Raw genomic sequence first — 15,764 nt, 5'->3', positions numbered from 1 at the left:
AATATTTATAGCAGCTTCTTTTTGTGATGTCAAAGAATTGGAAATTGAGGGATGCTCATCAATTGGGGAATGGCTGAACAAGTTGTGACATATGTTTGTGATGGAGTACTATTGTGCAGGGTGATGAGCAGGATGCTTTCAGAAAACCTAAGAAGACTTATAGGAACTAATGAAAAGTGAAATGAGCAGAACTTGGAGAACTTTGTACACAGGAAATATTGTAACTATGATTAATTGTGAAATATTTTTACTCTAATCACTACAAATGACCCATGATGAAAAATGCTATCCATTCCCAGAAAGAAAACTGATGAATTCCAAATAGAAATTGAAACATACTCTTCCCATTATTTTTCTTGATTTTTTTGTAATGTGGTTAATATGGAAATGTGTTTTGCCTAACTTCATGTGTATAATTGATATATTTATTGCTTGCCTTCTCAATGGGTGGGGGACAGGCTAGAAGGAGGGAGAGAATTTGGAACTTAAAATATAAAAAAGGCTGTTAAAAATAAATAAAGAAAAAAAATACAAAAAAGAAAAGAGGAAAATGAATTCTAAAATTCCCTTATCTTCCCATAATCTATTGGTTTTTCACCTCTCTCTGACTTTCATCACACAACTCTATTCTTCATCCACACTGTGACCTCCAAGCCCTTGACTTTCCCAAGCTATCTCCCCTGCACTAGCCACTCTCTCCTCTTCTCCCCATCTTGCCTCCTTGGTGAACCAATGCAACTCTACACTTGTCCTCCTCTCTTGAATCCCTTGTCCTCTAATCATATCGCTGATTATACCAAGCCAAGTCTCGGCCTTGGATCACTCCCACCATTTGTCATCCTTGTGCCTACACACGTGCTACTGAATGAAAATGGAAAAAATCACTCAACCATTTTGACTGGGTCCACTACAAATTTATGTCACACAAGCTCAACTGGGCCCTCACTGCTGCTAGGCAATCCTACTGTGTCTCCCTTATCAACTCAGTCTCCTACTCTCCACAGTGGCTCTTCCAAACCTTTTCTTCCCTCCTCAAACCTCCCAGGACTTCCCTTGCCCTCACTCTCTCACCTGAGAAACTTGCCTCATTAAATTGAAGCTATTTAGCCATAGTTCTCTCTTCTTCCCTTCTCCTCATCTCCTATGACTCCTGCCATTCTCTCCTCTATCCCTGTCTCATGTGAAAAGGTGTGGCCGTATTCCTTACCAAAGCCAACCCTTCTACTTGTTCAAGTGATCCAATTCCATCCTGTCGCCTTCAACAGATTGTCCCCTCTGTCATCACCACTCTGTCATTTATTCTCTCTCTCCCTCTCTGTTGGTTTATTTCCTACTGCTAACAAACATACCCATTTCTCCCTTACCCTGAAAAAAACCCTCACTTCCTCCCATCCCTGCTAACTATTATCCTATATCTCTTCTGCCCTTTGTAGCTAAACTCCTCAAAAAACTCCTCACAATAGGTGCCTATGTTTTCTTTCCTCTCCCTCTCTTCCTAACCCTTTACAATATGACTTCAGATCTTATCATTCCACCAAAAGTGCTTTCTCTAAAGTTATGATCTCTCAGTTGTCCAATCCAATGGCCTTTTCTTAATCCTCATTCTCCTTGACCTCTCCGAAGTCTCTGACACTGTTGATCACCCTCTTTTCTTGGATCCTCTCTTTTCTCTAGGTTTACAGGACATCTTCTGGCTGTCCTCCTGCCTACCTGACTGCTCCTTCTCTGGCTCCTTTGCTAGATCTTTCTCAGGATCAAACCTTCTAAGTGTAAGTGTTCCTCAGGGTTCTGTCATGGGTCCTGAGCTCATCAAGATCCCAAGGATTTAGTTGCCATATATATGATGATGATTCTCATATCTACCTCACCTATTCCAATCTCTCTGCTGACCTCTAATCTCACATCTCCAACTGCCTTTCAAAAGACATATCAAAGTGAAAGTCCAGTAGATATCTTAAAGTCAATATGTTTAATATAGAACTCATTATAATTCCCTCAAAACCCTCCCCAACTCTGACCTTCCCTATTACTGTAGAGGGAAATGCCATCCTCCCAGTACCTCAAGCTCACAGCTGAGGAGTCATCCTGGGTTTCTCACTACTCTTACACCATATCTGACCTGTTGCCAAGGCCTGCTGACTTCACTTCTGAAACACCTCTCAAATATTTCCCCTTCTCTCTTCTGACACTGCCACCACGCTGGTGCATACCCTCATCCCCTCGCACCCGGATTGTTTCAATAACCTGTTAATGGTCTCTCCTCGCTCTACTCCATCCTCCATTCAGTTGCTAAAGTGATTTTCTTAAAGTGTAGATATGATCATGTCACTCCTCTACTCAATAAACTCCAGTGACTCCCTATTGCCTCAAGGATCAAATACAAAATGCTCTGTTTGGTATTCAAAGCACCTCATCACCTAGCCCCCTCCTATCTTTCCAGTCTTTTTACACATTACTTCCCAAAACATACTCTTCAATCCAGCAACACTGGCCTCCTGGCTGTTCCACAAATAAGAGACTCTATCTCTTGGCTCCAGGAATTCTTTTGCTGTGCCCCACAACTGGAATTCTCTCTTTCCTCTGTTGTGATTACTGACCTCCTTGGCTTCCTGCAAATTCTAATTAAAATCCCACATTCCACAAAAAGCCTTCCCCAACCCCTGTTAATCCCAATGCCTTTCCTCTGTTACGTATTTCTATTTTATCTTATATATAACTTGCTTTGTATTAATTTGCTTGCTTTTAAGCAAGCATTTAAGCTCCTTGAGGACAGGGACTGCCTTTTGTCTCTTTTTGTATCCTTAGTATTTACTACAGTAGCTGACCCATAGTAGTTGCTTAATAAATGTTTGTTAATTGGTTAATCAAGGATGAAGCAAGGATTCCAGTATCACCATTATTATTCAATACTGTATTTAAAATGCTAGCTATAGCAATAAGACAAGCAAAAGAAATTGAAGGAGTTAAGTATAGGTAATGAAGAAACAAAACTATCACCTCTTGCAGCTGATATGATGGTATACTTAGAGAACCCTAGAGAGTCAGCTAAAAAACTAGTCAAAATAATTACCAATATTAACAAAGTTGCAGGACAGAAAATGAACTCACACAAATCATCAGCATTTCTATACATTACTAACAAAACCAAGCAAAAAGAGGTAGGAAAAGAAATTTTTCCACTTAAAATAACTGCAGACATTATAAAATACGTGAGTCTGCTTGCCATGTCATCCATAGGAACTATATGAACACAATTACAAAACATTCTTTACACAAAGACAGATCTAAATAATTTGGAGAAATATTAGTTGCTCATGGGTAGGTTGAGCCATTATAGTAAAAATGACAACATCACCTAAATTAATTTACTTATCAGTGCCATTCCAATAAAACTGCCAAAGAATTACTTTATAGAGCTAGAAAAAAAAAACAGTAAGAAAATTCAGCTGGAGGATCAAAAGGTCAAGAATATCAAGGGAATCAATAAAAAAAGTGAAAAATGGGTGCCTAGCAGCATCACATCTCAAACTATACTACAAAGCTGTACTGTTAAAAACAATTTGGCACAGGATAAGAGATAGAATGGTTGATCAATGGAATAGATTAGGCACACAATATGCAGAAACAAAAGACCACAGTAACCTAGTGTTAGATAAACCCAAAGTCCCAACCTATTGGGGAGACAATTCACTATTTAATAAAAAACATTGGGAAAACTGAAAAGTATTCTGGTAGAAACTAGCCACAGATCAGCATCTCACACCACATATGAAGATAAGCTCAAAATGGGTACTTGATTTAGACATAAAGGGTGATATTGTAAGCAACTTAGGGGAGCATGGAAAAATTACTTGTCAGATATATGGATAAGGGAAGAGTTCATGACCAAACAAGAGATAGAGAGGTTCATGGGAGAAGAAATGGATAATTTTAATTACCTTAAATGAAAAAGGGTTTGCTCACACAAAATCAATACAGCCAAAATTAAAAGAAAAGCAGAAAACTGGGGGGGGGGTTGGAGAGAATTTTTGGCAATTTTCTCTGATAAAAGTCTCATTTCTCAAATAGATAGGGAACTGAGCCAAATTTGTAAAAATAAGAGCTATTTCCCAATATTCAATGGGTATGAACAAACAGTTTTCTGAGGAAGAAATTCAAGCTTTTAATAGTCATATAAAAATGTTCTAAATCACTAATAATTAAAAAAAATACAAATTAAAACTCATAACTATCACATCAGCAAAGATGACAGAAAAGGAAGATGGCAAATGCTGGAGAGGACATGGGAAAATAGGCACAGTAATGCATTATTAGTGAAGATGTGAACTACTCCAATCATTCTGGAAAGCAATTTGGAACTATACCCAAAGGGCTATAAAATTGTGCATATCCTTTGACCCAGCAATAGTTCTATTAGGTCTATACTTCAAAGAGGGGGGTGTCTGGAGGTGTGGTGTGAGGGCTTCACAAGCCTTTTCAGGGCTGCTCATCCACCTCTGGTGTCCACCTGTCACCCTCACCTGGGACTCCAGGAAGCTATAGTATGTTCAGCAATCACACTCTGGTAAAACCATCTCTGCAGATGGACTAAAGCAGACTGAGAGTAACCAAAAAGCTTCAAACCCATCGGTGAGTTAGGAGGATGTCTACTCCAAGCATATGAAGACTTACCCTGGCAGACTGGGCAGATGAGAACAATTTGTTCCAAGGGCCATGAAGGTGTCTAAAGCACTTAGAGCTTGATCAGACATCTAAGATGCTAAGATCAACCACTGTATCTTTGGCCACTGCTAGCTGTCCTGACTTTTGACTTACCACTGGATTTCAATGACTCTGGAAGACAGAGTAAGGCTGATGACTTTTGTGCAACTCTGCCTCACTTAAATCCACTTCATGCCAAGTCAAGACATCACCTATCATCCACTATTTTACTATTTTACCCCAACATCATGATGTCATTGATCCTCTTCAAAAATGAACGATGAACAAGAATCCCAAAAATATCAAAGGGAAAGGAAAAAGACCTCCACATGTACAAAAATATTTATAGCAACTTTTTTGTGGCGGCAAATAATTGGAAATTGAAGGGGTATCCCTCAATTGGGAAATAGTTAAACAAATTATGGTATATTATTGCGATGAAATACTATTGTGTCATGAGAAATGATGAAAGAGATGTTTTCAGAAACACCTGGGAAGACTTATATGCACTGATACAAAATGAAGTGAGTTCAACTAGGGGAATAATTTACATGATAACAGCAATACTATAAAGACAATCATCTGTGAAAGATGTAATAACTAATCAACACAACGATCCACCACAATTCCAATGGACTCAGGATAAAAAATATTATTCACCTCCTGACAGAGAACTAATGGACTCAGAGTGTAGAGTGATGCATATTTTTTTTCTTTCTCTTTCTTTTATTATTTCACCAGAAGTTGGCTAATGTGGAAATTTGTTTCATGTGACTTCATATTTGTAATGGGTTTTGTATTTTCACCTCAGTGGATTGGGAAGGGGATGAGGGAGAAAGAGAATCTGGAACTGAAAATAAAATAAAATTGAATGAAAAAAAAAAGAAAGGTGGAGGGGAGCCAGGTGAGAAAAAGCTCTAAAAGCCAAAAAGAGTTTATATTTGATCCTAGATGCAATTGAGCTTTTTGAGCAAGGGAGTGACATGGTCAGACCTGCACTTTTGGGAAATCACTTCGGCAGCTGTGTAGAAGATGTTTTGTAGAAGGGAGACACTTGAAGACCAATTAGGAGGTTGTTTCAATACCCAAGGCAAGAGGTAATGAGGGCCTAAACTAGAGTGGGAAGGATATGAGACATGTTGTGAAGGTAAAACCAACATGATTTGGCAACTAATTGGATGTGTAAAGTGAGAGAGGCAGAAGCATCAAGGATGACATTGTTGGGGTGCTTGGGTGTTTATGCTTAGGTGCTTATGTTTGGGTGCTTGTACTCAGACCCCAATTTCTCCTTAGCCTCAGAAACACTGTCCCTTGATAATCATTTAAGATCAATTGAGCCCCAATAAGGGCCAAAAACCTAAATTAATCCTTTTCTCTCTGAATGAACTAAAAACACCCCTTCCTGTGTCAGCAAATTCCAGGACCAGATAGAACTGATCAGTATTTTTCCTGTTTGTTATCACTGGGCCCAGTATGCCAGATACTCTCTTGAATAATGGGATTTTTCTTATCTTGAATTTCAATTGAGAACTGATCACTCCTTAACCACTCCCTAATCCCGCCCTGAATCACCTAGTTAGCATATTTGACACATGTTTTATTGCATTTTATCCTATATAAACTTTACCTGTACCTCTCTAAGATTGCAGGATCCTTAAGAATCCTTGCCCACTGAAAAGCGTTAACAATAAACTTTGCCACCTTGGCTTAAGATTGCTTGAGTTTGTGAATTCATTCCAGACAACCTGTTTTGTACTTTGGTTTTTTTGAGGGGTCCCCACCTCTCAACCCTCATCGACATAAGGTTGAGAACCTGGGAGACTGCAAGGATGGTGGTGCCTTAGACAGACATAGGGATGTTAGGAGGAAGAGTGTGGCTGGGAGAAAAAAAAATGCATTCTCTTTTGCAAACACTGAGTTAGAGATGCCCACAGAACATCCAAGTTTACATATTGAGGTGAAAATGTTGGCTCAGCCCAGAAGAAGAAGGGGAGCAATCCCCCAGAAGCCTCTTCAGAGGCAAAGATTTGATATACCAAGTAGGTGATGGCGCAGGACAATTCTTGGTATATACCATGTCACTAGGACAGATTGTATGCAAGAAGGTAACAGTCTCTTTGATGGGGTTGGGATCTGGACCCCAGAAAGGAAAAACCCTGTACTTTCCCACTTGGCCAAATCTCTGGCATTCTTCTGAGGTTATAATACTGGCCTTTCATTGTGGCTACACCCAATCTCCCCTCCATTGTCTTACCTCCCTATGGCCCCTGGCCATTTCCCACCCTTAATCCTAGCTAGGCTCCATTCTCCCTTGGCCATGTGCCCCAAGAGTTCTTTCACCCCAGCTTACTGGCCACTCCCATCCAGATCCACTCCTAGATCCCTCCCACAGTCTATCTGTATATAAGGTCTACCTTGTCTCCATTAAAATGCTCAGATTCTTATAATCTAGCCATGGCTCTGATTCTTAAAATCTAGCCAATAAATAGCTCAGTAACATTCAGACTCCTTAAGAGTCTGCCCAATATGACGGATGTTCTAATAAACCATGTCTTTGGCTGAAAGAGGGCTTGGGTCGAATCCTTTCAGACAGGACCCGTGTGTTGTGATTTGGGGGTCCCAGGACCCCTGAACCCCTTAACTGCATCATCTTCACTACCTTCTTATAGATCATCCCTTCTTAGCCACAGTTTAAGAAGTGCTGAAGGGGTCTTGAGTGGAAAAAGTTTGATGACGCTGACCCATGATGCTATAGTCCTAATGTTCCTAGTACTGTTTCTGCTCATAGCCACATCTGTTCATCAGGAGACCCAAGTGAACTGCAAAGATCTGAGGTCATCCCCCCACATGGATTGGATTGTTTAGACCCAAGTCTTGGTCCTTCCAAAGGGAGCACATGAAACCTTGGATTTGTTGTGGTCTTCCACTTCCCACTCTTCTAGGGGGCCATTACATTACTTGTTGTCTTTTGTCTTCTTTTTACTCTTTTTCCAGTTTAGTTTAGCTCCCCTCCAGTGCTTCTCCCACCCCCAAGTTCAAGGCTGTCCAATAACAACAACAACAAAACCAGAATGCAATGTAATTGCAATGCTCCCTTGCCTTCCAGATCTAAAGTCCATCTGGCCTTTCCATCTGCCCTCTTTTATGTGCTGTCTCACCTAATTAGAATGTGAGCTCCTTGAGGGCAGGGGTTATCTCACTTTTCTTTGTATCTCTCAAGTACTTAGAAAGCTTGGCACTTAGCAAGTACTTAATAAATGCTTTTCCATTCCATTGAGATTTCTAGTCGATTGTTCTTTCGGTATTGTCTTGAAGGCACTCTCATAAAGGGGACCAATGGGACCATCAAGAATTGAAATGCAGGTTAAGTGGGGATAATGGATTTAGAAGAAGTGGAGGGCAGAAAAAAGAAGGATAATGAAGAGCAAGGAAATAAAGGCATCACCAGCCAAACCACATCTGACCTTGCTTTTAATCAATCAGCTTCTGCCCATAACAGAACTTCCTCTTTTTTCTTGTTTGTTTGCTTTTGGTTTTTGGTAGATGCCAATTCAAATGAAGTCCTAGTCCTCTTGAGTAGTTTCTGCTTTTTTCTGTTTCCTGAGGAACAGCTACCTATACAATTCTTGGGTAATTCGTGGCAGTGAAAGATGGAGGAAGAGAAGCCCTGAGGAGAAGAAGCTCTGCAAAGGGTCAGAGCCCTGAAGCTATAAGAAGAAATGTAATATTGTTTTCTCTTGGCCAGTGAAGGGATGAATAATGGGTGGAAGAGTTTAAACAATGTTTTCTCACTTGCTATGGGATACTGGACTATATGAGTAGTGCTCTGTGTTACTAAAAGAGGGATCTAGGGCCAGGAGTGGGGAACCTGTGGCCCTCTAGGTTCTTGGGTGTGGCCTTTTTTGACTGAGTCCAAGTTTTACAGAAAAAATCCTTTTATTAAGGGGATTTGTTCTGTGAAGTTTGGATTTAGTCAAAGGGCCACCACACTTGGGGACCTAGAGGAGATTTGTTCTGTGAAGTTTGGATTCAGTTAGAGGGCCACACTTGAGGACCTAGAGGGGATTTGTTCTGTGAATTTTGGATTCAGTTAGAGGGCCACACTTGAGGGCCTAGAGGGGATTTGTTCTGTGAAGTTCAGATTCAGTCAAAGGGCTGCACTTGAGGACCTAGAGAATAAAACCATTCAGGTGACTTGAGGGATTTAAATTTGGAGGTCAGAGATTGAATTTGGGGAGGAGAGATCTGGAGAAATTTGGGAAAAAGTGAGAGACAGTTGAACAACATTTTCCAGGCCCAGACACTAGTCCAAAATCGACTTCCAGGTTGTAAGAGGCACAGGATTAAGAGCAAGCTAAGAGACTGTTTTTATGTTTTCCTTATTAAGGAGGCTTAAGGAGTATCTTGGAGGATTAGATAGCAAAACTAGAAGAGGTTTATTCAAGGATAAGAAGAAAATAGTTGGCAGGACTGAATAAAGGAAAAAGAAAGGCTAAGTGTAACAATTAGAGGGTTAAGCAAATTGATCCAGTGGATTGGTTAGTGAGATAAAGCTTTGGAGATCTTTTCAATTCCAGTCCATGCTGTTGAGTCAAATCCCCCAGAAGGAGGCTACTTCTCTACCTTTGCTTCTAGGGATTTCCCTGAGGGGTTGAAGGTTTCTTTTCTCTTTTTATTGGCTCCCACCATTTACCAAAATGGATTACCCACTGTGATGATCCACATGGGCACAAAGAACATTACCAGAAGAGATTTTGAAAGTATTGCCAATGATCATGAAATCTGGGGTGGGGGGGAGGGAACTGGAGATCACAGGAGCATAGATTGTGTTTTTCCTCACTGCTGCCCTTTAAAAGCAAAGAATGAAAAGAGAAAAATGAATTTGGGAAGTGAATACCTGGCTTAGAAAATGGTATCTGAGAATAGGATTTGGATTTCTGGCCCACAACTTACAACATAGAATTGATAAATTCCTTGCCAGACAAAGAGCGTTACAAAAGCTGGCCATTAATGGATTGGTTAGGTGTCTTGTAGGTGTTATCAAAAGAACTTCAAACTAAAACAGGATTAGGGAAGAAGACTGTTTACCTATAACCCAAAATGAGATATTATTGAGAGAAGTCACAAAAAAAAGGAAGACCAGGGGGTAATGATAACAATACTTAGCATTTATGTAGCACTTTAAGAGTTGTGTTGGTCATAAGAACAAACCCCAAAATCGAAAATAGTTTAAGAAAGAAATTTATTAGGTCATTTGGTAGAGGAAAGTGAGCCAGAAAAGAGGGTGTGGCTCCCTCCCATCCAGACTTTAGAAGGTTTACATTATATAGGATTTTTTTACCCCCCAAAAAAATTTTTTATTTATTTTTAAACATTCACTTTCATAAGATTTTGAGTTTTAAATTTTCTCCCCTTCCCTCTCCTTTCCCTTCCCCAAGACAGCATGCAATCTGATATAGGCTCTACTTATACATTCATATTAAGCATTAAAATATGCTATCATGATGTAAAGAAGAATTAGAACTGATGAGAAACCAATAAAACAATAAAAGAAAAGGAGAGCAAATAGTATGCTTCCATCTGCATTCAGATTCCATAGTTCTTTCTCTGGATATAGATATCGCATTTTCCATCATGAGTCTTTGAAGTTGTCTTAGGTCCTTGCATTGCTGAGGAGAGAGATAAGTCTATCAAAGACAGTCATCGCACAATGTTGCTGTTACTGTGTACAGTGCTCTCCTGGTTTTGCTCACTTCACTCAGCATCAGTTCATACAAGTCTTTCCAGGTTTTTCTGAAGTCTGCCTGCTCATCATGTCTTATAGCACAAGAGTATTCCATTACATTCATATACCACAACTTGTTCAGCCATTCCCCAATTGACGGGGCCAATTCTTGGCCACCACAAAAAGAGCTGCTATAAATATTGTTGTACATGTAGGTGCTTTTCCTGTTTTTATGATCTCTTTGGGACATAGACCTAGAAGTGCTGTTGCTGGGTCAAAGGGCATTATACAGGATTTTGACAAAGGCTTCTGCACACATGAATCACACAAAGGGAACACAAAACACAAACTTGGGTGGACCCAAAAGAAGACCTGGGTGTGGGAACCAACAAGAATGCTTTGGGTGCATTCAGGACCTGGGGGAATCCAGAATTCCCCGTAATCATCTCTAGCAGTCCTAGAGAGTTACTGGGGTCAGTATGACATTCTGACATTCTGGGTGTAGGCCCTAGTTAGATTTAATAATAGATACAATAATAAGTTTTCCAAACAATATAATAAAGCATTACAAACGTTCTCTCATTTTATCCTCACAGCCACCCTGGGAGGTAGGTGCTGCTACTAATAGCTCCATTTTACAGATGAAGAAACTGAGGCAAATAGAGGTGAAATGACTTGCCCAGAATCACACATCTAGCAAGTGTCTGAGGCTGGTTTTGAACTTAGGTCTTCCTGACTCCTGGCCCTGCACTCTCTCCACCTAGCCATCTTTAACAAACACTCAGAGAGGTACAGTGATGCCACTTAGAATTCAGGGCATCCAGCATGATGATTACATATGGGGTGGAATTGTATACTAAGAAAATATACTCACATGAGGAAATCCAGGAACCAGAAAGGAGAAGCATGACTGAGAATATTTGAATGAAGATCAGAGGAAGAAATCAAAGTGATTTTCTGATTAGATTATGCTACAGTCTACTTGTAGATTTAGCAATGATGGAAGACTTCAATTATCCAAACATTTTTAGAGCTCTGCCACAGCAGAGAAATTAACAACTTCCTGACTTAGCTTAGAGATCATTTCATCCTGCAAAATGAGGAAATTCTATTCTAGATCTGACTCTCACTAACAGGAAGGAATTGTTTGCTAGAGCAGGAATGATGGGAACCTTAGAAAAAAGTGACCACTCCATCTTAGAGTTTGTGATTAGAAGAGGAGAAATATAGATATAATCTGATGTGCTGTAATTCTAAGGAAACAAATTCCAATGGGTTCAGAGGAAACATAGGTAGAATCTCAAGGGCTAAAATGTTCCAGGAGAAGTCAGCTCAGGAGGGATAGGTGGAATGAAATTCTAATGAGGATCAGAAAGGGAATTTGTCTTAAGAGACAGATGTGGACGCACAGGGCTCTCACCAATCAAGTTAGATTTTGAAAAGAAAATGTAGAGAAAATGGAAGCAAAGTCAGGTCTGCTAAGTGGTATAGGGAGACACCCTATGCCCAGTTATCAGGATGGCACAGATGTTGATCTGGCACAAGCCAGGGGTTTTTAGAGAATAGTTTAGGGGGCAGCTAGGTGGCGCAGTGGATCGAGCACCGTCCTTGGAGTCAGGAGGACCTGAGTTCAAATCTGGTTTCAGACACATAACACTCACTAGCTGTGTGACTCTGGGCAAGTTACTTAACCCCAATTGCCTCACCCCCCAAAAAAATAGTTTATAAGGATACAGGTGCTTAATACAGAGCAAGGATATGTATATTTTTAGGCAATTGGGGTTAAGTGAATTGCCCAGGGTCACACAGCTAGTAAATGTGAAGTGTTTGGTCTGAGGCCAGATTTGAACTCAGGTCCTCCTGACTTCAGGGCTGGTGCTCTATCCACTGTGCCACCTAGCTGCCCCAAGGGTATATTTTCTTAGTTCTGGTTTGGGTTCAGTTGAATTCCAAGACTTCTCTTTGTCTCCCTTCTCCCCACAAAGACAATACTCAAGCCACACAGCAGTGGCTGATGGTGGTAAAGGGCTGCATGGTGTAAAAGAATGGACCTATCTGAAGAAACGCTGGAGCCCATGCAATGTGCAGTTTATGTCTGGCTGGGGGTGGGTTCCAGATACCACATTGCCAGGGCAAAGCCTTAAGTTATGCATGAAACAAAGCAACCTTTTTGCTCTAATGGCCTATATGGGAGGAAGCTACTGTCTGTAAGTATCTCCTAATTCTCAGTACCTTGTAATCCCATCTGCTCCATAGACTAGGGACTTCCTCTGGGAAATTTTATACATATTGCAACCTAGGAGCTTGCACTTAAAATTCTGGCTGCTCCCATGGACCTATTTCCTTTCTTGTACTATGTATGAGGCTAGCCATAGCCTACCACTACCCACCCATCCCAGTCATTCTTAGTAACACAAGACCCAGACCTCTTTTCTAGGTGGAGGCACCAGGCACTGTCTTAGTTTCAGGGAGCAAAATTCTGAGCAATATCACCAAAAACAAACTACAACTTAGTACTAAAAGTATTACTACTGCCTCAGAGAACTAGGAGCCCCAAACTGGTCTGTCATCTCAAACCAGGGCTCTCCCATGCATGCCCCATGCTGGATCTTGGGGAAGGTCCATCTTGGCTCTTTCCATCCATGTAAGGGTGTCGCTGATATTAACAGCAGAGTGCAGCATTCACTGAGCATGCTCCCCTGACTTCTGCAGGGTGGATGCCAATCAGTTTTGTTTCTCCCAGTCCCTCAGTAGTCATGCTAAAGAAGGAGTCTCGTTTCTGAAAGGCGTCAGGTCCAGGCTCAAATTCATGATAGTTAAATAGATGACTGACTGAGCCATGATCCTCTTCAAGAACGAAGGGCAGCTAGGTGGTGCAGTGGATAGAGCACCGGCCCTGAATTCAGGAGGACCTGAGTTCAAATCCGGCCTCAGACACATAACACTAAATAGCTGTGTGACCCTGGGCAAGTCACTTCACCCCATTGCTTTGAGGGAAAAAAAACAACAGCAATGACCAATACATCCAGGAGAAAAGCAAACCAAATCAGAAGCAGTAATTTGCTTGCAGAGAGAGCCCAGGGCTCAAACATTATAGATTCTTCCCTAGTTTGTTGGAAGGGAGGGTATTACAAATATTACTTCATTTGGCCCTCACAAATCACAATGTGATCTTCACATTTAATCCCACCCTGAAAGGCAGGTGTTATTATGATCCTTATTTTATAGTAAAGAAAACTGAGTCAGAATTCCAAAGGACTATGATAAAAAATGCTATTCACATTTAGAGAAAGAACTGATGGAATCTGAATGTACATCGAAGCACACTATTTTTAATTTCTTTATTTTTTTAATTTTTTTTATCTGTTTCTTCTTTTACAATATGACTTATATGGAAATATGTTTTACATGATTGCACATATATAACCTGTATCAAGTTGTTTACTATTTTAGGAAGGGAGTACATGGAAAAGGGGAGAAAATTTGGAACTCAAACTTTTAAGAAAATGAATGTTAAAACTTGCTTTACATGTGATTGGAAAAATAAATACTATGACAAAGAACAAAAAGAAAAGAAAGAAAAAAGAAAACTAAGTCGGGGCAGCTAGGTGGCACAGTGGATAGAGCACTAGCCCTGGAGTCAGGATGACCTCAGTTCAAATGTGACCCCAGACACTTAATACTAGCTGTGTGACCCTGGACAGGTCACCTAACCCCAACTGCTTTGTCAAAAAAATTTTTTTTTTAAATAAACTTAAGTTTTGGTTCAAATCCAGCCTTGACACTTACTAGCTGTGTGACCCTGGGCAAATCACTTAGCCCCAGTTGCCTCACTGAAAAGCAAAAATAGGAAAACTGAGTCAGACGAAGGTTAAGTGACTTGCCCTGGCTAACAAATGTCTGAGGCTAGATTTGAACTCAGGTCTTTCTGATTCACGATTCCTTGCTCTACACACTGTGCCACTAGTTGCCTCTAAGGGGGAAATACTTATTACCTCATACATACCTACCAAGGTGTGGCAGCCAGTCACTGGGTATTAGTAATGCTAGACCGCTTCCTTCCTGCTTGGGACACTAGCAAGTCAAATTCCTTATCTCCCAAAATGTACCAAAATGAAAAAAAGAAGAGTGTGATAATTAAAATTTTTTCCATATACAGTCCTTCCTCAATTACATATATGTATGTATATAGTATTACGCACATATATGTATATGTATACACATATATGTATATGTATACACATATATATGTATAGTCATCTAGGCCTTCTTCTAACATTTCCACCCCACCATCCCAGAGGCCATCAGTGGCTTGGTGTTCCCTTGCCTTTAGTCATTTTCTAAGGTTCAGGGTAGATACTAGGACTATCTCATTGAATGAAGGGTCCTAATAGGTTTCACTCACATGGGATTGGCAGTGTCTCCAAATAAGTCCACAAAATAAGATCTAAGAATCTATAAATTAACAGAAGCAGAACTATAAATAGCAGGATTTTCCGCCCCCACAGCCCCATCATCAAGGACTCAGGGACACCTGAAAATAGCAGTAAAGGTCACCATAAAAACAACTGAAGTTTTCTTGCTATGGTCAGAATAACTTGTTATGTCAGGAAGAGAGTCACCCTTTTTTAACAGTTTCAAAATTGTTCGTAGAGGCCTGGTCCTGAGTCACAGACTGACCTATCATAGTTATAATGGGACAAAACTCCCCTCAAGCAAATTGTCACAGGTGCCTTTTGGAACGGACAATTCATGAATTAGAACTCCACATATTCAAGGGATTTTGTAACCAGGCCTGTCATCTTAGAAGGGGAACAACACTGTGGGGAAACCAAGTCAAGAAGCCCCTGCCATGACCTTCACAAGATTATCTTCTCAACTTTCTCGGCAATCTCTATGCATCCAGCTAACTAATATTTGGAGCTGCAAAGAAGTTTTCCCTGTGGGCAGCTTTTGGCATCCTTCATTGTATAGTGTATTATTGATTCAGCAGCCACATAAACATTTTCACTGGGATTAAAATTCAAATCAAATCAAAATTACAATCCCCAGAGGTTCTACCTCACCACTGCTTGCAAAGCAAGTAGTTAAGGGAGAGTACAATTGTTTCTCAAGTTAACAGCGGTAGAAGCAAGCCCACAGTCTAAGCATAATATATGTCACTGAAAAGTGACCCAGCTTTTGTACCCATTAAGTATTCCCCAAAACCAAGTTCTTTCCTTCTCTTCCCAATTTAACATATTCTGATGCAAACACCCATCATCACCACTTAATAAACTAACCACATTCTAGGATTTTAGACAACAACTAAATACATGATTGTTCACTCAGACCCAGA

This window comes from Phascolarctos cinereus, unplaced genomic scaffold (genome assembly GCF_003287225.1).
Source record: "Phascolarctos cinereus isolate Bilbo 61053 unplaced genomic scaffold, phaCin_HiC Scaffold_8;HRSCAF=390, whole genome shotgun sequence".
Lineage (NCBI taxonomy): Eukaryota > Metazoa > Chordata > Mammalia > Diprotodontia > Phascolarctidae > Phascolarctos > Phascolarctos cinereus.
The sequence above is the reverse complement of the archived record's forward strand: the minus strand, read 5'-3'. Positions refer to the sequence as shown.